Source organism: Pantherophis guttatus, chromosome 1 (assembly GCF_059756535.1).
Source record: "Pantherophis guttatus breed Tessera chromosome 1, ASM5975653v1, whole genome shotgun sequence".
In the NCBI taxonomy this organism is placed as follows: Eukaryota; Metazoa; Chordata; class Lepidosauria; order Squamata; family Colubridae; genus Pantherophis; species Pantherophis guttatus.
Window position 1 is genome coordinate 295,579,667 of NC_142063.1, and position 24,080 is coordinate 295,603,746.

General features: G+C 42.3%; 1 long non-coding RNA gene across 1 annotated transcript; it reads left to right on the forward strand.

Moving 5' to 3' along the window:
* Window positions 1-14,898: 14,898 nt before the first annotated feature.
* LOC148116901 (uncharacterized) lies at window positions 14,899-21,131 on the forward strand. The gene is made up of 2 exons (XR_015733929.1): window positions 14,899-15,107; window positions 19,372-21,131. It is a non-coding gene; the product is annotated as an uncharacterized LOC148116901 (long non-coding RNA).
* Window positions 21,132-24,080: the final 2,949 nt, after the last annotated feature.

Genomic DNA, 24,080 nt, shown 5'->3' on the forward strand with positions numbered 1-24,080 from the left:
TGATCCTTTACCTAAAGCTATGAGATCAGAGACTTGGTGAGTAAAAGCCACTACCCACTTTTCCTGGCATCTCTCTCAGCCTTGAGCTAGAAGATGTGGTACTCCACCTCAAAAATATGACAAGTATAAAGAAGAAGTTTGATGGTGAGGCATGAGGGAAACTCATGCTGCACTATGGAACTTCCCTGCAGGCCTTTGAAGTAAGAGCTAATAGCGAAGCAGGGGTGTGGGTTAGTGAGAAAAATACACAACTACCATGTGCATGACAAGTATTACCCATTAATAACCGAAAGATACATGGAAGGTTGCTCAGGGTGATGGGAGACAAGTTGCATCCTGCTTTATTACATCTCTCTTTTTCTCTGGCATCTTCCAGATGTTGTTTCAACTATTGGTAAGGAATAGTTTAGTGCTCTTTTAAAAGATAATTAAACTAGTCAAGATATGTTGCCTGAGACTTGACAAATTCATGGGGTGGGGTGGGGACAAATTCATGGGGTGGTTGCACTAAACTATATTCCAAAGAGGTGCAAACAACAGCACACAATTGCACTGTGAAGTGGCAGAGAGAAGTCATCCCTTTATCTCTTGCTTCACTCTATATGTCTGTCCCTGTTTCACTGTTTCCAGAGTGGCTGTGGAAAACAATGCCTAGAAACTACAGGGGGGTATGCTGGGCTGATCCTATCCTTAAAGCTATTTGAAAGCACTGGTTGGTGAAAAACATCAGATTGTACCCCTAGTACCAGTTTGTTACAAACTTAAGCAGGATAATATAACTTGAAAACCAGAACAACTAAGGATGACATAAGCCTACTTCAGATATGGATTGGGAATCAGATGAAGGCAAAATTATGAGGACATGGGAGAAAAGAGAGGTTGATGAGGCATATTCAAGTAGTGAGGAAGTGCAAGTGAGGAAGGAAAGGCCTATGGTTAGGTGTTTGTAACTATTGTGAATAGATTTCTCATTGCAGATGCCTCAACTTTTTAAGAGAACACATGTTTGTATTATGGGATATTACAAATGCTGGGCACATTTAAGTAACAGTAATAGTAACAGATTTGGAAGGTACCTTGGAGGTCATCTAGTCCAACCCCCTGCTCACGCAGGAGACCTATACTAGGGATTTGAACCACCGAACTGTCGACCTTTCTGATCAACAAGCTCAGCGTGCCTAGCCAGGCACATTTCCTTGCTTCTTGTGTGATGATAGCCCTGCATTGGCTCCACATTTCCAGCCTGGTAAAAGTTCCAAAGGGATCCCTGGACAAGTCAGAATTCCTTGTGTGGAGTTAAAATATTGAACCTGAGAAAAATTCAAATGAATGGCATTCTCGTTTGCCTTAAGGCAGAGCTAATCAAAGTGTTACATTTGACAAAACTTGATTTCCCTCAATAGATTTATAAATCCTTCAGCAATATTACTATCCCAGAATTGAACCCAGGGGAATCTGAAATAATGCTATCTTATATTAGCTGAATGAACATTTGTGCGATTGAAATGAGATTTCGATCAGAGATGCTTAACTATTAAAGGACATCATATTTCCAATTTAACAATTTGCAGTTGAGCAGGCTCTTTAAAATGCTCAAAGTCTGACCAATGTTACAAAAGAATACCTGTAAACCTGATACCTGTAAACCCAAACTCTTCTTTAGGTCAATGATACATACAAAGAAACAAACCACCACACACACACACACACAACAGCAACAAAAATAATAAAACAGAAGAGATGCTTTCTTTTAAAACATCAGACATTAGGCTTGTTGTACGGCAAGATTTGCAATTGAAACTCAGTTTGAAGATGGAGATGGAAGATAAAACTAATTAGTCATTGAGAGCTACTGCAGCCACCTGATTACAGCTGGTATTATAGGATAAAGATGCAGTGATTTTAAACCATAAACCACTATTCTCTTGCCTTTGGCAATGCAAATTCCTGGCTAGGGACAAGAGCAAGAATATCAAATCAGTTAAGGTAATCAATTAAATATTTAAATATCAATATAGCAATTTGATCCAGTTAGAATGTAGATAGTGGAATATATTATGAAAAACAGATCTTTGGTGTTTCATTCATATCTCTTGTTCCAGGATCATGGAAATATGGCAACACAGTAGTTTCAGAATAAGAATAAAGGAGAACAACTCTGGTAAGAAAAGAAGGTTGCATCTAATTGGGTAGATACAATTAAAGGATATTATAATAGAGCATTTAAGAAATGGCTTATCATCTTCCTTTTATCTTAACTGCCACTCCAATTGCCCCTGTTTAAGAAGAAGCTAAGCCTCTGGAGCATTGGAATCAACACTTTCAGGAATCTTCCTCAGGAAAGCAAGAAAATGATAAGGATTTGACCTCATAGGTTGCTCTGGAGACATCCATTCCATGATGGAACCTGACCAACCAAGCAAAAGTCCCCACTGTACAACACAGTGTCAACCTATGCTCAAACACTCTTTACTCCTTTGCGACTCTAATGTTTAAAGCTTGTTATCAGGTTTAAACAGGCAAAGCAGATTCTTGGCTGCTGCTCAACAATTTCCCATCATTTAAATAGCAATGAAGATGCAATAAGAGGAAATGCTTCTTCTTATTTTAGCAGTTGGGCATACAAGGAATATAAATACAATTTATGTCCCCAAGGTCCCCATAAAACAGCAAATAACGTAAGCATCAGAAAAGTAGATTTAATCATGTCATCCTATCAGAGGTGGGTTTCAGCAGGTTCTGACCAGTTCGGGAGAAGCGGTAGCGGAAATTTTGAGTAGTTCGGAGAACCGGTAAATACCACTTCTGACTGGCCCTGCCCCCATCTATTCTCTGCCTCCTGAGTCCCAGCTGATCAGGAGGAAATGGGGATTTTGCAGTAACCTTCCCCTGGAGTGGGGTGGGAATGGAGATTTTACAGTATCCTTCCCTTGGAGTGGGGTGGGAATGGAGATTTTACCGTATCCTTCCCCTGCCACGCCCACCAAGCCATGCCATGCCATGCCCACCAAGCCACACCCACAGAACCGGTAGTAAAAAAATTTGAAACCCACCATTGCATCCTATGTCATGATTTGATGATGAAATCAAATCAAATGAATCATTTGTTGATGAAGGCATTTCTATTATCAAACTTCAAAGTAATGGTCAAGGAATTCCCACCTCAACCTCAGCACATTCAAGTTGCTGAGAACTGCATATGATACTTTCAGGTACATTGAAGGTTGCTGGATGGAGTCATTTCATTCATGTAGGCTCATTTTGTAGGGAGGAAATTTTAATAGTTTTTTCTGGTCTTTGACTTTGATATACCCATTTTATGGGTTATATTAAGTTTTTCACCTGTTGTCAAATCAAAAAGTGCAAAACTATGTTTTCATGGGTTTAGGGAGGGTGTTAGAGCCATAAAAGGGGATCTTAAAGACCATATGTAGCCCTGCAATTGTGGTTGCTTTACTTTCATTTATGTCTACAAAGAATCTTTGGCTCTTTCAGACCTGTTCCTTGTGGGTCCTTCATAAGCAATAATGGACTGTGTCACACCAGGCTGACTTCTTATTCTTTAATGTCAACTTGATTTGTTGGAATGAGCATTCTAATTGTTCAGTCTGAAAATTAAGACAATATTTTTAAAAACAATAGACCAAGAATTGCTGGCTAAACAATTATGAGTTCTAATGGAGCTTCACATGAGATAGTACAGCATTGAGCCAATATACTGTAGAGCCTAAAATACTGGACCAGGATTAAATAAACAGAGGTTGGAATCCACCCTTAGCATAGGTTCCCAATCTTTCAGCCAAATTTACAAGTTATTTTGTGGGTAAAAATTGGCATGCAGTTTTGAAAGAAAGGTGGGGAAATAATCTAATAAATAAAAAAGAAACTGTTAGATCAGGCGCAGGAAATGAAGACGTGACCAGCTCGATACATAAGTAACTTTTATTAGCTACAAAAGTAACAAGACAAGACTGCTGGCGCGCTGCCGGAGCTCTCCTTATATTCGCTCCTGGCAGACGCACCGCCCCTTGACAGGGATTCAAATCTCCCGCCCGATGGCTAGCAGCCAATCAGGGTGGATGTCCTTATAAGGACATAACACTCCTCCCCCCTTAGTCCGAACTGTCAAATCTCGTCCACAAAAGTCATGTAATCGCGCAGGTACGTAGGACGCCTCGGCACCCTAGCTGACCTGCGCAGTCTCACTTCTTCTCCGTCTCCGGCCTGGATGGACGGGGCTCCTTCGTCTCCTGGTTCCCTCTCCGGAACCGGGCTCGGTTCGGCTGTCGAGTGAGCGGGGTCACCCCCAGCGCCTCCGGCCGGACCGCAGACCTTGGATGGCTGGTTCTGTTGGTCTTCCTCCTGGCCTGTGGGTCTATCGCCTCGTCTCGGTTGCTCGGTTCCGACCCGGGAAGAGCGTCTGAGTCTCGATAAGCCTGTCGTTTGCTCCTCCCTGGTCTCCCGGGCGCTGCGGTTCGGTCGCGGTTCGGCCTGCTGCTGGTTGGGTGGTGGTTCCGCTCGGTGCCCTCGGGTCCGGTCCGCCGGCCGCGGGTGGTGCTGGCTTGCGTTGTGCTGTCCGACCTCGCAGGGGTGGCGTTGGTCCCCTCGGTTGGGCTGGCATTGGTCTACCCCGTCCGGTTGGTGGTGGTCGACCTGGTCGGGATGTTGTTGCGGGACTACCTCTGCGGGGCGGCGGAGGTCTCCCCTGCCGGGGTGGTGTAGGTCTCCCTGGCCGGGTTGTTGTCGGCTTCCCCTTCCCCCTAGTCCCTGGTCTACCGTCGGGTGGTGCCTGGGGTCCTCCGGGTCGGGTTGTTGTTTGCTGGGTGTCCTCTGAGATGGGCGGGGGTCCCTCTCGCCGGGGAGTCGTGTGCTACCCTCGCCCATGGGTGGTGGGGTGCCCGTCTTGGCTGGGTCCCGGTCTACTCGCCTGGAACTGCGGTCTCCCTGGCTGGGCTGGCATAGGCTGCCATCACTGGTGGGGTGCGCTGCTCCTCCTCTGGGCAGATCCCGGTCTACCTGCAGGCTGGGTTGGTGGTCCCTGGCCCCGTCATGCCGGGTGCCCACCTGGCTGGGTTGGTGTTGCCATCTCCCGTGCGGTTGGCCCCGGTCTACCTCGCTGGACTGCCGACGTGACAGTACCTGGTAGTGTGCCCGGCCGACCTCGTCGGGATGGCGTCGCTCTGCTTCGCAGGGGTGTGGTAGGCCTACCTCATCGGGGTGTCGTAGGCCTACCTCGCCGGGGTGTTGTAGGCCTACCTCATCTGGGTGTGGTAGGTCTACCTCGCCGGGGTGTTGTAGGCCTACCTCGTCTGGGTGTTGTAGGCCTCCCTCGTCAGGCTGGTTTTCGTATGCCCCCCCCACCGTTTCCGGAGTTGGTCGATGTGACGTCTACAGACCTGTCCATCTTCCAACTCGACGGTGTAGGATTTGGGGCTGGTTGTGCTGGCAATCTTCCCCTTCAGCCACTTAGGAGAGCCGTTGAAATTCAGCGCGAAAACTGAATCTCCCTTGCTGAAGGCGCGAAGCGGGCGGCTGGCGGTTGCGGTCACTTCCGGGCTGTATTGGGGGTGCAGCCGGTCCAAGGGTGACCTCAACCTTCTGCCCATTAATAGTTCGGCTGGGCTCTTGTGGGTGGTGGCATGTGGTGTGATGTGCTGTGTGAGGAGGAAATTATCTATGCGTTCTTGCCAGTCTCCCGGGCCCATCTTGGTGAGGGCTTCTTTGGTGAGTCTGACCATGCGTTCAGCTTGTCCGTTTCCGGCCGGCCTGTACAGGGCGGACAGGGCGTGGCGGATGCCCCGTCCTGCCAGGAAGGACTCCATGGCCAGGGATGTGAGCTGGGGGCCGTTGTCCGAGACCAGCACGTCCGGTAGTCCATGGGTGGCGAACAGACGGCGCAGGGCTCGGATCGTCGCTTCTGTTGTGGTAGATGCCATGGGTACCACCTCGAGCCACTTGGAGAAGGCATCTACCACGATGAGGAGGTGTCGCCCCTGCATCGGACCCGCGAAGTCGATGTGGATCCTCGACCAGGGGTTGCTGGGGGTCTCCCTCTTCGCGACTTCGGATTGCGGCGGCGCTGGGCGAACTTCTTGGCACGGGTCACATCTGGACACCCATTGCTCAATGTCTCTGTCCATGGAGGGCCACCAGACGTAACTCCGTGCCAGGGCCTTCATGCGGACGATGCCCGGATGCCCGTTGTGCAGAGTCTCTAATGTTCGCCGCTGCAGAGTGCTTGGAATCAGCACCCTGTCTCCCCATAGCAGACAGCCCTTGATGGTGGACAGCTCCTTCTGTTTCCTGGCGAATGGGCTGAACCTCTCCTCTGTCTTTTCCGATGGCCACCCTCTGAGGATCCAGGACTTCACTTGGCGGAGTGTGGGGTCCTTTTGGGTGTGAACGGCCACATCTGCGGATGAGACTGGACAGCTGGTGTCGTCGTCTATGTGGAATAGGTGGAGCGTGGGGGCTGGATCTTCGACTAGATTCTTCGATGGGCATCTGCTGAGTGCGTCGGCATTTCCTATGGCTGTGCCTGGCTGGTGCACGAGCCTATAGGAGTAGTCGGCTAGGAAGATGGCCCATCTCGTCATCCGCGGGGACATGAAGGTCGGGGTGGGTTAGTCGCCTGTGAGGAGTCCCAGGAGTGGCTTGTGGTCGGTGACTACGGTGAAGCGTCTTCCGTAGAGGTATTCGTGGTAGCGCTTCACTCCTGCCACGATGGCCAGGGCTTCTTTGTCCAGCTGACTGTAGTTTCGTTCTGCGCCGGACATGGTCTTTGAAAAGTAAGCGATCGGGGCTTCCGAGCCGTTGGGCAGTTCGTGGCTGAGGACTGCCCCCACCCCGTAAGGCGACGCATCACAGGTCAGCTTGATGGGGAGCGTCTCGCTGTATTGGATGAGAACGCTCTTGGATGTCAATAGTCCTTTGATGGCCCGGAATGCTGCTTCCTCTTCCTGGCCCCACTTCCAGGAAGCCGCTTTCCCCAGCAGGCGGTGGAGTGGCTCAGCAACTGTGGCTTTCTGTTTTAAGAAAATGGCGTAGAAGTTGAGCAACCCAAGGAAAGCCTGAAGCTCCGTTTTGTTTTTTGGGCTTGGAGCTTCATGGATTGCTTCCACTTTTGATTTGGTAGGGTGGATGCCCGTGCTATCAATGAGATAGCCCAGGAACTCGACTTCCTGTACTCCTATGATGCACTTGTCCCGCCTGACCCTCAAGCCCTTGGCCTTGAACCGCTGCAGGACAAGCCTGAGCCTTTCAAGGAGTTGAGCTCTTGAGTCACCGGAGATGAGCACATCGTCGAAGTAAGGCACCACCCCTGGAACGCCTTGGAGAAGGCGTTCCATCATAGATTGGAAAATGCCGGGGGCAGCGCTGACTCCAAATTGGAGGCGGTTACATTTGAATGCCCCCCTGTGCGTGACAATTGTTTGTGCCTCCGCCGTTTTTTCATCCACTGGCAGTTGCTGGTAAGCCTGGGCCAGGTCCAGTTTCGCGAAAATTGAGCCAGATCCCAGGGAATGCAGCAGGTGTTGCACTACTGGGACTGGGTATGCACTCTGTGCCAACGCCTTGTTGATGGTACAACGGTAGTCGGTGCAGATGCGCACAGACCCATCATGCTTCAGTGGGGTCACAATGGGAGTCTCCCATGAGGCATGATCGATCGGTTCCAGGACGCCCTGGGCAATCAGCTTATCCAGCTGCTCGTCTACTTTAGGCCGCAGGGCAAACGGAACTCGGCGGGGCTTAAGCCTAATTGGGGTGATTCCCTTGTCCACAAATTTCCCCAGCTTACCATCGAAGACTTCTTTGAACTCTTCGAGGACGGTGTCGAGTTTGTCCCTATGGATTTCGTGGATGCCCTCAATGGAAAGCCCCAGCGGCTTAAACCACTCCACTCCTAACAGGTTCGGTCGGCTGTTCTCCACGACGGTGATGGGCAGCTCTCCGTTAAAGTCCTTGTATTTTATGTGGATGGTGGTTCTGCCCAGGATTCCAATGGGATTTCCGTTGAAGTCCACAAGCCTCGACTTCGGGGTTTTCAGCTGGGTCTTCTTGCAGGATGGCTTCAGCTGCTGTAGGTGCTGCCAGTCCATGATGGAGTAGGCGGATCCGGAGTCTACCTCCATCTTGCACGGTGACCCTTCCGCCATCAGCGTCACGTGGAAATTGGTGGTCCCCTCGTCACTTGTGTGAGCGATGGTTGTCTGGTGCACCGTTCTGCTGCGGGGATAGTCGTCCTCCCCGCGCCGGGACTGGTTCGAGGGCCGTTTGGATGTCCTCTGGTTATCTTTGCGATTCTCACGGAATCGTGGTCTGGGCGGTTCCGGGACTGGATCTGCTGCTCTGCAGGCCTCGGCGATGTGCCCCTTCTTCAGGCATCGGCGGCAGGTCGCGTCCCTCCATCTGCAGGTTGCCCTGGGGTGGTCGCCTTTGCAGCTGCCGCATCGTTCTCCCCGGTCGCCCTGCTGTGGGTTTTCCCGCCTGGGGGGACGGGAAACCTTGTGTACAGCCCTTTCCTCATCAGACTCGGATTGCGTGGTTGAGTCGTCTGATGAGGTCAGACCCGACTTGTGGATCTTGTGGATCCCTCTAGCTTTCACCATCGCGGCGGCTGCCTTCTCGGATGTTTCAGCCACTGTTGCTTCGTCGAGGACGTCTTTGAGTGGGATCCTCTTTCGGCTGAGAAACTTCTTTTGCAGACCCACATCTCGCATTCCAAAAACAACGCGGTCTCGGATGGCGTTGTCCACATTATCGAACTCGCAGTTGGCAGCGATCTGGCGAAGCGCTGCCACGAATTCTTTGATGGATTCACCTTCCCGCTGGTTTCTCTGCTGGAAGGTGAACCTGTTTGCGATTGGGGTGCCTGTGGGTGCGTAATGCTCCTGCAGGGCTTCTTGCAGGTCGTTCCAGGACATCTCCTCAATGTCCCTGGGTGCCACGAGGTCAATCGCCATTTCCAAGATGTCCGATCCGCAGTGAGCCAGGAAGAGGGCTCTTTTCCGCTCATCATCGAGGTTCTGGTAGCCATTGCCTTGCAGGAACTGCCGAAATCGGACCATGTACGACCTCCACTTCTCTCGGGATGGGTCGAATGGGTTTAGTGCGGCAATCGGAGCTTGCGGAGTTGCCATTCTGAGGTCGCTGTGGTTTCGTGCCTTCCGCTCGGTGGGCGATCGTGCCACGAGTCTTGTTCAGGTTCTCTTCTCTAGTCCTTCGTCGCCAGTGTTAGATCAGGCGCAGGAAATGAAGACGTGACCAGCTCGATACATAAGTAACTTTTATTAGCTACAAAAGTAACAAGACAAGACTGCTGGCGCGCTGCCGGAGCTCTCCTTATATTCCCTCCTGGCAGACGCACCGCCCCTTGACAGGGATTCAAATCTCCCGCCTGATGGCTAGCAGCCAATCAGGGCGGATGTCCTTATAAGGACATAACAGAAACATATGGTCATTTTTATCTTGGTTTGCAACACATTCATAAGGAACATGAAAAGAAAAGTCATATATGGAGTGACCCAGTTGATGATCCTGTAGTATTACTTATACGACAAGGTAGAGAAACATGCAGAGCATGACTTCTACACATCTTTCCATCTCCTTTACTATCAGGGATCATAGAAGGCACCTGTTTTCTTCTTTAATATGCTATGTCCATGTCTGTGTTTCTATCTTTTCCTTTTACTACATCTCCATGTCTCTGTGCATGTGAACTTTACCCTCTGGATTATATTGTGGTACTGTATAAGCCTAAGTATGGGCTTTATGTATGTTTCTGCTGTCCTCTTGTGTGACAGCTACTGTATGTGTGTATTGGGAAGTACAGGGCAGGAAGGACATGAAAAGCATGCAGGGAGTGGCCTTTTGGAAATCTTATTCAATTGTTTAACAGAAAATCTGGCCCGGATTACATGATCAGGAAGGTTGAGGGTTTGAGAATGGAGTAGCTGGCAGCATTTGGAGCTGTTGCCCAACAAAGTCTCCAATAAGGAATCATTGGGGAAATGTCTTCTTGATTTTTTTTCTCCATCTTCCTAGCCACCTTAGCCAATTTTTTAAACCCCAGTCTTGGTTGTGTTTGGTTATGTTTTGGAAAGAAATTTTGTTGACAGACCAACTGAAAGAAAGAGGAGCTTTCTTTCAAGCTTTGGTTGATATAAAAAACCTCTCAATAACACACTAAAATGGTATAACAACTTCCAGAGTGTTTCTGCTAAGATTATGAACAGCTTTAAATTTCTCAGGAGGCTTGATTTTCCCCCCTACCCAATTCAGTTTCTGATATAACATTTTTAATGTCTACATCTGATAATATTGCAGTTATGTTCTGTAGCTATTAGCCCAGGGTTATTTAAAAAATCACTTTTGTTTTCCTGTTACATTGCTTGCTATAAAACTACATGAGGCATTACTGGAGATTTTTCCTTCTCAGAACTGAGCTTTTAGATAAACAGCTCCAGTTGTATCTCTTTACCAGGGTTACCTCACTTAAGTGGTTTTAGAGAACATAACTCAACAGTGAAGCAGCCAACAATGAAGGATTTTCATTTTGGGAAAGGCAAAAATAGGACCTGAAGAAGAACCTTTGCTGCCTCTAAGTGTCATGAGGCTGAGATCTGTATATATCAGTTGACAGTCATTAAACAGATGGAGTGATATTGGGCAGAGAAAGGAGACAAAAATAAATGAGCAAAAGCAGCCCTGGAAAGAAATAATACCCCATGATGAGATTGCAACATATTCTGTCAACTTTCCCTTACTTGGTCCAGTTCTTTTAAGCAGAGGGTCAGAAAAAAAAGTTCCTAGCCTCCTTGCTTCCCTGAGAAATGTCCAGCCCCAACTGCCCAGGGACAAGAAATGGTTAATTTCCTCTCTCCCTTAATTTCTCCCTTAATTTCTCAAGTCTACCTCTTAATGGGATGGTGGGAATGGTGATTGTAGATCAAATTGCTTAGGGGTCATTAGCTAGCAGCAGAGTACTCAAGCATCATCACACTGCAGGTTATAGATTTATTGCACTCAACTACAACATTTGGATTGCACAAATTCACCTGTCTACAATACTTTGAGGCAACAAAGAAATAAAGAAATTGGAGGATGGAATATTCCCTTTGCCTGTTGTATTGCTATGCACACAAGGCAGAAGGAAAACTGTAGATTGATTTACCTAAGTGCTAAATATCAGCTTCGACTTCTTATCTTTACTATTTATTTGGCTTGCTTCCTTTAAAAAAAATGAATCGTTAACTCTGCCCAACATATAACAAAATGATTTTTCTGACTATTGTGTGTTGAAATTTTCTTATATTATGAGACTACTAGAAAAAATTGTCAAAAAATCAAGACAACTAATGGGTAGATGAAAAGAGAAGAGTTTTCTGTTTTTCCTGCTGTTTGGTGGTCTTCTCCTAGATTTTTGCAGCCCAGATCTTGTTTCCCTATTTTATTCATTCGGTCAGTTTACAAACCACTCTAGTTGCAAACAACTAACATGTACACATATTTATGATGACACAAAGCAAAGATTGTCAACAGTGGATTGATTTCAGGGAGGGTCTGTATATTTAGATGGGAAAAAGTTACTACTTTATTTCCATATATATTGCTATATTAGACATTTGCTATTTTTAATATTTTTAATAACTACATTTCTCTATTTTAATTTAAATACATTTTCCTGGAAAAGGGTGGATAGATTTCATCAAACTCTCAAAAGGGTCCAGGCAGGGGACACAAAAAAAGAAGACTCTCTGCTATATTAAATGAGCACAGAGAATTGCCGGCAAAAATATGTTCACTTATCAACCAGGACCTTGAGGTTGCTGATGTCCAGTAACCTCAAGTTGATATTTATAAATACACATCCATTCTCTCTCTTCACAAAAATTTCAATCTAAAATTGCTCACAGTAGCAAGTACCCAGTTACAGATTTGCGTGATTGTGGGGCTCGTTTCACATAATTCCTGGGTCCAAAAGACTCCGTAGATAGCATGGCTTTCTCATTTGGCATGTAGGGCATTTGTGTCTGTTTTGTTAACGTGTGTAATAGGTAACCTAAAGATTAAAATAAAAATAATTGTTACAGCTTTGTAAAGTATGACTCAAATGATTAACAATCCATTGGCAGCAATTTTTGTTTTGCCTCTGTTTCTTAGTTACGCTAGGGAGCTGACCAAAAGAAGCATGTCTCTTGGAAAGTGCTGACTCACAGCCCTTTCAGTTTTGGCAATGAAGACCTTCGAAAGGAATAGAACTTGAATTTCGGAATCAATTTCTGAACCATTTTTCTTTTTCTCAGTGTTATTATATAAAAAGATTTGATTCAGAATATTCTCCATTACTTTGGAGAAGTGGATTTCTTACCCTTCTCCTTGCATGTGTACATGTGTGTGCATGCACTCTCTCTCTCACACACACAGACACACAAACACACACTGAAATGTTAAGCTAAATCCAGATAATTGAGGAAGAAGTCAAGTGGCAGCCAAATTTTTAAAAAGTGAAAAAGGTAAGAAAAGAAAGGCAACTCTCTGTCTTGCTGGTAGTTATGGCTTTCACCCTGAGCATCTCCTTGAGAATTGATTTCCTGTTGGAGTCCATCCAGTTTTTCTATCCAGAAACAAAGTGTAGAATTCAATAGATCCATTGTAAAATGTTTATGAAAGAAGCCAGATCCTCCTTTTTGTAGCTCAGGAACTCTAAAGAGTTGCAAGAGCAAGGGAATGAGGAATGGAGGTGAAATTTATCATTATTTTTTGGCAACATAGAAGGTGTGCAAACTTTCTTTTAGGATGAGTAATCTGAAAATCTCTCATATTTCCCCAATGAAACCATTTCAGGTTAGAGTTGTTGCTGCACTATGACTTCTGGTGCAATTTTCAGAAAGAATTTCAGATACTTCTTGGTGCAGAGATGCACTAGTTCGTGAGTGTCGTATTTTTACTGTTATAACACCTACATTCTTATCATCTTAAATAATTTTCTCATAACTTCCGTAAGAATCCATAACAACCAAATGCAGCTAAACAGACATGAGTGGAAAACCCTACTACAAGGTCCTCTACCATTGCAGAATAATAATTGCCAGGTAATAACTGGACTTTATCACAAACATCAGAACTTTCATAAAAGTCAACTGAGAAATAAACGTAAGAATAATCTATATTTGTGCCTGATTGCATCACTGTTCTGTTTTTTTCCCAATAGCACAGTGGAGAGTGCATTCTGCAGCTATCAAAAGACAGGAAAGCACGGGTAAATGACATCATATCACTTCTCTGTAAACAGTGAATGTGAAATGGGTGGCTATTGAACTGTAAACATTTACAGGTAATCCTTGACTTATGATCGATTGCCTAGCAACTGTTCAAAGTTATAACAGACTTCCCTGGGGGTACTTATGACCTGTATTAGGAGTTCCAATGGCCGGGTCTCCTGCTGCAGTCACATGATCAAACTTTGAGCGCTTGTCAACCAACAACCAGGCCATTTGCAGCATCCCATGATCATGTGACTGCATATTATGACATTTTTTTGCCAAACTTGATCTTTACTTCCAAACTGATCTTTATTTCCAAAAACACCTCATAATAAACTATTGGTTCACTTAACAGTTGCAACATTCACTTAATGGCCACTGCAAAAATATTGTAAAACTGGGTCTGGTCACATGTCATCCCATTTTATCATCATCATGATTAAGGCTATGATGGGCAGCCTCCATGCTAAATTAATTTTTAGCAAAATTAAAGGGTAGACATGCAATGTATGGTGCCCATCATCACATAACAAAGTTCCTTCCCCATAATTAATAAGCAGAACATACTAAATGGTGGCACTAAATGATGGTTGAAACTTTGGGCTCCTCCATCTTCAGAATCTAAGCACTCTTTTTCCTACCACTGTTTGAAAGCTACAGCTAGAGTATGCAGACTTTGTCTCCACTCCTCAATAACCACCCATTCATCAGTTTCTTTCTTCTTTCCAGCAACTCTTCTTAAAGATTCTTCTATGTATACACGATCTTCAAGCTACCAAGTTTGTTGATCCTGTCTAGATGTGTTGATGTAAGAGTTCCCATGTTAACTTTTATAGAGGCCTTGTTCTCCAAAAACAGCATCTCTCCCTTGAAGTTAGTGTTGCATGAACTCTGCTCACTTTAAGAGGTGAGAAGTCCCAGCACCAATTAGCAGTGGATTTCAGATTATGTTACTACCAGTTCACCACATGTGCACGCCTAAAAATGATGGCATAGAGCCGGGGCGGGCCCGGTAGGCCCACCTGCAATTTCCACTACCAGTTCGGGCAAACTGGTCTGAACCGGCTGAATATCATCTCTGGAACCAATGCTATTAAGGCCTGATTTCCTTGGGAAGTGAAAACATTAGGATTTGTGTCATTGCTGCAATACTGCTGGTTGATAAATAAATATACAAATGTGTGTGTGCTTGCCTGTGTGCTTGCATATGTGCACATTTAAGAATTATCTAGGGACATTCACACCTTAATACATGAATATGTACCACACCCTATATTTGGGTTTTCTTAAGTCTAGACTTTATATTTCAATTAAAATATATATATTTCTAGCGTTGATCAAATTTACTATAGCCTATTCCTTAATTCAGAGATTTATATTGGTATACCAGTTATTTCTATTTTAAAGCTTGATAATAATTTTTAGTTTTTTTCTAAAAAGTGATATAATAATTCATATATAACTAACAACCTATTGAAAACTAATCTCCATATTTTAGAATCCACATTAAATTATTTATATTTTACTAATTTGGATTTCACTTTTTTGTTATTTTTATGTTTTTGTGATTTATATTCTTTCTTTAAAATGTTTAATAATTAAAAAAAAATGACATTTGCTTTCTTGCCAGGAAGCTGCTGTTCCACATCAGTTCCCCAGCAAAATTAACCCTTTGTAGGTGCAAAAGAATGCCTGATTCTCATTGATTCTACCCCAACCTTCCTAATCTGAATGGAGAAAACGGAAAGAGGATTCCATATATGTTCAGATTAATATGGTCACTATCTTCTTATTAGATCACCTGAATTGGATAAGGGTATAAAACAAGCTTAGGAGAAGGTGGGTATAATTGACATAAGAATCTCCAAATCTTCTCCATATTTGATACTCTTCTTTGAACACATGACAGGCTTATGTCTGCATCGTCTGGATATCATCAACTGTGGTGGAATTGCCAGCTAGACTAGAAGGAGGTGTTTGCACTGCAGAAAATGGCACAGGCCTATCCTCCCCCTTGAAGCCTTATCTGACAGTTCCCAAGGAAATGCAGTCAGTCTGGTGAGATTCTACTAACATAAGTGACCAGCAGTAAAGCTTTTATTTGAGATTATTCACAAGTGGTCCTGGTTGTTGAATGTTCTCAACTTGCTATTGAACAAGTGGAGCACTGTGGCTCTTAAGTTTGTTAACTCTGATTCTATTTCCTGTTGGTGCTTGCAGACACCTTGAAGCTGCCTATGGTACCGTAGCCATTTCCATGTATTTTCTCATTCCCAGAGTGTCTGGTGAGATTAATGTTGTGCAAAAGCAACCAGAACAATTGGTAAATAGTCTCAAACAGAAATTTTATTGGTAGTTATTTTATAAGAATGTTGCCAGATTGACTGCATTTCCTTGGGAATGGTCATAGGATACTGTGAGAGGCGAGGCCTGTGCCATTTTCTGCAGCACAGATTCTAAACCCAGCCCCTCTTAACGCCTCCCTCTAGTGTAGCTGATGATTTCACCACATCAACCCTATATATTGCTCTTTCATTCACAGATGCACATGAGTAGACTTGTCATCAGCTCCATTCACTAGTGGATGGTCCTTTCCAAATATTCCAGGGTAATTTATGCATTGATCACCTACTAATAATTATCAGAATCTCCCACAAAGAGGCATCCCTCAGTCAGTCTATTGAATCTTCTGTTGAACTAAGCCAGGCTAATCAAATATTGATTCAGGGCAATTATTCATTATCTGATGCCTTCCTGATGTGTTGGATTACAATTCTCAATACTTTAACCATCATGAAAAGTTGTTTTAGGACACAGCAGTGATGATAGATAGATAAAAAATTGCTTTAGGCCCACATAAGAAGTGGGCAGCAAATTTCATACTAAGATTTTCAGAGCTGGGAATGTACAAACAATGCAAATAAAAATTATTCCCAGTGTGGAAAATGTGAATTACCGTACTTTTGCACTTAGTACAAATGATTAAATAAAAGTAGACAAATGGAGCTGATTAGACCAACTGTTTTGAATTTTGTACAGCTGTTGAAAAACAGAGTTCGGGGTGCATGAAATGTCAGCCAAGAGATGCTCTGAATTGTTTTTAGTATATCAACAATATCCCATTTAGAATAAGTCACACAGGATGCCTTATTTGTATAGTTAAATAGAGATTTGGTTCTTATGAACATTGCCAAAATAATTAAACTCTTCAATGAAACAAGGAATTCCCATAAACAAGAGTGTAAAATGGAGGGCTCCTAAATAACTTCAGCTAAAATTTCTATGGAGATTCTACTAGGGTTTTAGGAACATTTGGTAGGTTCACTAAACACATACAGTATTGATTAATCCCATCTGAGTGTCAGCTAAGAAAAAAATCTCTTTGATGTTAAGCCAAAGGCTAGAGATGGATGGACACCTGCAAGATATTTCCTGGAGGGTTATACAATACATTCAAGTGGAGGAACGATTGTGAAATGGGATGCCAAGATGGATATGGTGATGGAGCAGAAAGTGAAGATAACTTCATGTCAGATAATCAAAGTTGGGGGGGGGATCACTCTGGTACGTGTACATGTTACTTAACAATATAAAAAAATGCCATGGAGGATCAAAGTAAAACTTAACTGCTTTTATAGGAGTTTATGTTTTACTCTATTGTTAGTCACTTTGACTGTACTATGGATGCACTACAACTGCATCTACTGCCAATATTCTCCTGCTCCTGGTCTCACCTTTGACTCTTGCATATATCAAAAATGTCCTCCTCCACCTGTCTCCTAGAAGATTTGCCTTTTGTGGGTGAGAGGAACAGCAACAAATCCTATAGCTGAGCCATTTTCTGGGGCAACAATCATTAGAAAGTTGCCTTCATAATTAGTATTTCTTGCAAAACGCAAAGAGTTTTTGGAATTTCTTATAACATTATGAAGTTAAAATATAAGACTGCATTTATAGGTTTAGTGATAAACTGATAGGCCTGGTTACATGTGAATACTATTGCACTGATATGAAAAGGAGGAACTGATCTTTAACAACAGTAAGGTGTAGCACTTAAGGAGATGGACTACAACTGAGGAGTTTGTCTTCAAGTCCACCTTCATCCTGGAAGATCTTTGGGTGAGTCACACTTTCTCAGCCAAATTTCTCACTCAAATTTGTTGTTGGGTAAATTAAAGGTGGTACATATGCTGTCTTGATCTGAAGGAAAGATGGAATATAAATCTAGCAAGAAATAAATGATCAATTTGAATGCTCTGTAGGGCTGCCTGTAGGATTGGACTAGAAGACTTCCAAGCTCCCTTCTAACTGATGTTTTGTTATACCATATCTGAGCTCTAAAAATAACTAGGACCACTAGATGGAAGTAAAGACTTAGGGTTGTCCGAATCCATTTGCTTCCATCTTGTGGTCATTCTGATTTCTTCAGTCAAAATGCAGGCATCTTTCCACGTGAAACATTCATTTTTATGATTTCTGCTTGTATAGTTCAGGCTGGAGAGATTAAACCTCTATGTTGCAGAGACAATAATATATTTTATAATTCTTTTTCCCCCTGTGGAAAACGTTTTACTGAAATTACAGTCCAGTCTTCCCCAACTGGCTGGCGAAGAGCAGGCTGGTGAATTAAGGGGTCAAGGGTGTGGTGACTTAGATTTAGAATAATTTTATTGTCACTTTGAATGTATGCTAGTCGGTATACATTAAAATGAAATTTCATTGCATACAGCTCTCAAAGGGTTTCCACCTCTAATATACACTGCATAAGCATGACAAAATAAATAAATAAATGAATAAATAAATGAATAAATAAATAAAAAACAAAAAAACAAAAACAAAATTATGCATATACTCACATATATTATATGACCTGGGGAAACAATACAGTCTAGTTCGGATACATGTACATGGCAAGAGAAACGAATCTTGTGAGTTTACCAGACGGATCGCATAGAGAACAAAACTGTTACGGAATCTAGTAGTCCTGCTAGAAATACTTCAAAACCTCCTCCCAGGGGTGGGGGCAACAGAAACAGACCGTGAAGTGGATGTGTGGGGTCTCAATGCTTTGAGCTCTAAACACATAGTGCTTATGTTAATAACTAGAGGAAGAGGAGGGTGAAGAGGAGGCTGTTTGCCTGATTTTCATGTGCCCCACTGGAGCAAAATTCCACTTTACATAAATTGATAGGCAAATTTGATAGGCAAATTGCTTATTTTAGGTAAGATATAGAGCATGTGCAGGTGTTTTCAATATGAGAAACTACTTAAGACAGTGCAAAGAAAATGTCATCTGTTTTGGTCCATCTGGCTTCTTTCCCCCGAGAAAAGGCCTTGTGAACTGTCATGCATCTGAGGGCTACAACAAAACCATTGTCCCACTCCTCTCCTGTTTTTGTTTACATTTGCTTCTTTGAAATACTGATATTCCACCTGTTCTTATTCTTAATCTATAATCTATAATTAAGATTAACATCCCAAGAACAATACATTCCTTCAAAAACTGTTACACCAAAGCTTTCTTCAGTTAGGAAATCTGAAGTCTCCTGTAAAGTGTGCTTCAATTAAGGTAGCACCACATAAGGAATTAAAAATAATCACATTTCTGCACTGAGCAACCCAGGTGAATAAGGATGGACAAACTCTTTCTGATCGATGCCATTTTGTATGCTTAAAAAAGTTACTTTTTTGTTCTATTTTCATATACATCTGCTTTTGCTTTTTGCTTTTTTTTTTTTTACAATAGGAAACTTTCGAAGTGTGTATTTTGAGTGTGTGTGTGTGTGTGTGTGTATGTGTGTATGGGAGCTAAAATTACTACTTTCTTCCAACTGGTCAACCAATTTTACAAGTAGGAAACTACTGTCAGAGATTTACCAGTAAGTTCCAATTTGTGAGTTGCAAACTGACTCTCTGATTCATCTTGTGAAATGAATCAGAGAAAGGTGCTTCAGCATTTGTACATATATAGGTAGCAATAGCAATAGATTTATATACCATTTACAGTGCTTTACAGCCCTGTCTAATATATAGTTCTGGGGATGTGTGAAAGAGAGCGTTATGGGAGGAGGCATATTCTGAAATGTTCTCCCTTCATTTACAGGTACCGGAGAGCAGAGCTGCTTCAGTATGAACCGAAGAAGCTTCTCAGATGAGAAGCAAAATGTTTTCAAAGAAAAAAACCAAGGAAGTCCAGCTGCTTTTTGAAAAGCACCTTTGGGACAACCATGACCTGGATGATCTCCATAGACATTGTTGGTTTGTGTAATTCTGGCCTTAAAGATGGAGGTGAGATGATAATACTTTAAAACTCGATATTCTGGTAAAAGTAAATCCTTAAGTTGTCACAAGGAACAAATAGTCCATAATTCTGCTATAAATGGACGTTTCCTAGTAATACCCATTCCCACCCAATTTGCTACCCAATGAAAACAGTGAAGCTGAATCAAAAGACATCACTTTTATCTGTGGGAACACACGGTAAGAATCTGAGCTACAGTGATGGTGAAACATGCAGTTCTTTAATATCTCTGCCTGATATGACAGTATCAAGGAAATGCTGATATGAACTGGCTGACTTCAAGATGTAAAGTATGCGGGGTGGGAATAAAACAGATTAAAAACCACCAGAAATCTTAGATGGATAAATCATATGAAGAAGACTAAAACTGTGTGCGTATGATGGCAAAAGGTATAGCTATTTTCTTTTTTGAGCCCTTGTAAAAACAATAAAGGCAGGATGAAAATAAAATAAATAAATAAATGATAAATATACAGATAACATACATACATATACATATACATACACACATGCATACATATATACACACACACACACACATACATATATATATCCCTTGAACATTTTTTCTTCTGTTTAATCCTTTACAGACATAACAATGTAGGATCCAAGCAGGGTAAATCACCAGGACCAAAGGTTTACTCTTCCAAGCTTTTGACTCGTGTTGGGAAAATGGGACAACTCGCCACAGTCAACCCCCGCTGCAGCCAACTCAGCGTGGCCAACTCGCCACGGTCAACTCGCCATGGGATGACTTGCTGCAGGACAATTTAACAATTCTATTTAATTATTTACAATAAATAAAGATTGTTTTAATTTTTGCCATTTACATTTCATTCTGTCCCTCCTTTTTGCATCCTTTCTTTAATGATTCTATTCCACCATTTCTTTGATATTAGTGTAACTCTTGTCCTGCAGCAAATTGTCCTGTGGTGAGATGACTACGGTAAATTGTCCTGCAGTGAGTTGGCTGTGGCAAGTTGGTTGTGGTGAGTTGGCCGTGGTGAGATGGCTGTGATAAATTGGTCATGGTGAATTGTCATAGACACTGTGCTGGAGCCCATCTTCAGGGAACTTCTCTCTCACATACTCTGTATTAATTTTGCTCCCAGACAAATACTTCATATTTTTCTAAGCAGTGCAGATCATTTTATTAATAGCCCTTTGCATAGCTATTTCTTGCAACATTATAATACTTAATTGTATTACTGATTTTAATTTTCACTGCTTGGCATTTGACAAATGAACTTATGTATAGTATATGTGTAAAGCTCTTTCATATGAAGTGCCTGAATTACACATACACAGACTAGTAAGAATTTAGGATGTGTTCTTATGTGTGCTCCAAGTATGTTGGGAACCCATCTCATATGACTACCCACTTCAAAGTTGCTGAACACTTTGTTACGCATGTGACAACATCCTGAACCACAGTGCTTCAAGGCATTTCATGCAACCTAAGTAACATTTATTACTAAGTACTGTTTGTAATAACACAAACAATAACAACAAAGTAGTAAAAACAACCAAAATATCTCCAAATATTAAACATAAGGTAAATAGTATTGTCTCATTGACTCTTGTTTCACAACCTAGGCAGGATCAGATCTGATTAGTACTTGGATGAGAGACTAGAAGAAAAGACCAGGACTCTAAACTAGCCAATATTTCTTAGCCTCAGCCATTTTAATATATGTAAATATTTTGGTTGGGGAATTCTGGGAGTGGAAATTCACACATCTTAAAGTTGCTGAGGCTGAGAAATATTGAACTAGAGTATGAAGTCAAAAAATATCCTGGAAGAAAAATGGTGAATCGCTTTCACTCTGTTGCCAAGAAAACTGTATGAACATGTTCATGAATTTTTAAATTCAACATCAAAAAGTCCTTCTTGCCCTTCTTATCCTGGGACAACAATTTCTTCCCATTGGTATGGAAAAGTTTGTGATATACAGGAAACAAATTTTGCAGTTGTAGAAAAGACCTTGACCTTGATCCAGGGTGTAATTGCTGTAAGAAAGACTGCCATGTTTGGGAACTTTAGGAAAAGAATGCAAAATAAAATTGATGGGGCTATGTAGCTTTATGCTTTGACTCATAAATTTGTCCAGAATAACATAAAAGTAATAGCGTGCTTCTCAGAAGAAAATAAGCATGACATCAATTTTTTAAAATTTTTTAATTTGATTTATATGCCGCCCTTCTCCGGAGACTCAGGGCGGCTTATAATGCATTAAGCAATTGGAATCTGACTTTTATGATACTGAAAACATTAGCACTGGTAAATATTTGAAGGCAGATACCCAAATGTTTACATCAGTCTTTTGTTTTTCCTCCACAGTGTGAATGTAGAAAGGAATGGACACGCTGTTGGAACTATCTATTGCTTTGTCTCCCATGTTGTAAACTCAAACCAACTTTATAATAAAGTTGAATGTATTCATTTCTCTATCATGCACCTAATCTGGTTAGGATTTTATTTTGACTGTATGCTAATCCTGAAGCCATCTTCTAATAGTATCTCTTTAATATATGGGGAGGGGGCACAAGGAGTCACTTGGATATACTGCTCTACTGTAACAGTATCATTAGGACTCATAAACAACCTTGGTGAAAACCAATTATGGAAAATCTGAGTAAACTTGGATCCTTTATTAGGGTTTTAGATCTATTTTCCGTTGAACAATTTTTAGTAAATTAAACCACAGGAATTCTCCCTATTTTAGAGTAGTAATTTCTAAGTATCTCTTCTAGATTTAGAAAAAAGAATGTTTAACCCATGAAATGGGTTAATGAAAAAAATCAGTTAAATTTACACAGGACTGCAAACAATATGGATGACCATGGATGGCAGCAAAAAGTACTTTCTGTTCTATTTAATTGCCCTACAGGCCTTTCTACAGATGTACAAAATACTTATGGCTTCCTTATTTGGATAATTCCTGGTAAAGTCTGTCTCCTTTTCAAGTTTCTCCATTTTTGTACCTTAATATGGGAGCAAATGTTTGAGAAGGACTTAGAAGCAAATCAGTAACAAACCAGGAAACCTGACACTATGCATTTAAGTCCCCATGTCTTATTAGACCACAGTTTAAAACATGGCTTCAAACAAGTTTACTGCCCTAAAACATCCCATGGTTTATTTACTGGCTATGGGTGGCACTAAGCCAAAACTATGAAATCACAGTATAATATACCTATAGAGGAGAGTATTTGTAGATCAGGTTTGAAATGAGAGTCCTTGGTGCTCTCTGAGCTTGGTTGTTTTCTTGCAGATGTTTCATTACCCAAAGCAGGTAACCTCATCAATGATCCATAAAACACCACAGCCAAGTGAAATGGCAATGCTTTATGGGTAACAGTTCCAAAGAAGATGAATCAGTTTGGCAGTTGGACTCAGCCAAATTTATGGGGGTGAAGTGCTTTAAAATCACTTTATTTTAGAACATTACAGCATTACAAGCATTAAGCATAGGGGAAGAGTACAAACAGAGCTTTACTTTATACCAGTATTTCTCAACCTCAGAATAAGAGGTGAGTGACTTCATCTCCCAGAATTCCCTGGCCAGCATGCTGGGTTGAAATCCACACATCTTAAATTAAAGTTGCCAAGGTTGAGAAACACTGCTTTATAATCTCCAGCATAGTTAGAAATGACAGGAGTTACAGAACACAAAACACAAGCCTTTGCTTCTCAGAGAAGCCAGATGTTAACCTCTCAACCAAAGAAGAAGCTACAGCAATGTAGTAACAGTTGTAGACACACCACATATGCATTTGCAGACAGACTTCTAAATGGTTAAGTGTGAAAGGAGAAGTTCTACTTACAAATATATGCTGCCTGACTGGAAAAACCACTGAGTCTTGAACAAAGAAATATGATATCATTCCACTGGCCTCTGAACTTTAGACAACCTTCTAAAACTTCTTCAAACATGCAAAGTTTGACCCAAAATATGGAAATTATTATGTCTAGAGTGCTTTGTGGATGCATTTTTTAAAGGTCAATTTACATAGTAAGTCGTCTGCATTAACACAACATAAGCATATTTCTCAATCATGGAGTTGATTAGGCACATAAATACTAGACAATATCGCTGTGTCTGTATCTTTTGTTTTGTGCTTCAAATCTTAGAAACACACAAAATGCTTCAGGGTGACTACTCCTAAAGATAAAATGTTGAATACCCCTCCCTCTTGTGTGTGAATTATCATAACCATCATGTAAGTCTACTGAGCCAGAGAGACCCAATCTTGTAATAAGAAGTATGACCTCAAAGATGTCTTCCTATTCCTATGAGGCCTATTTTTCCCCATCAATGTCAGAATTCTAACAGTAGAACAGGAAGAGACAACTATCAGGGGAGATGGTCCATCTTGATAGTGATGGATGGATTTGATGTTTCGAAACCTTGGTGACTCTGAGCATACCCTCAGATTGATATTGTAAAAAATTACTTCCCTTTTATTTGTTTCACAGTGGGGAATTCCTTTAAATAAAGAAAGCAAGC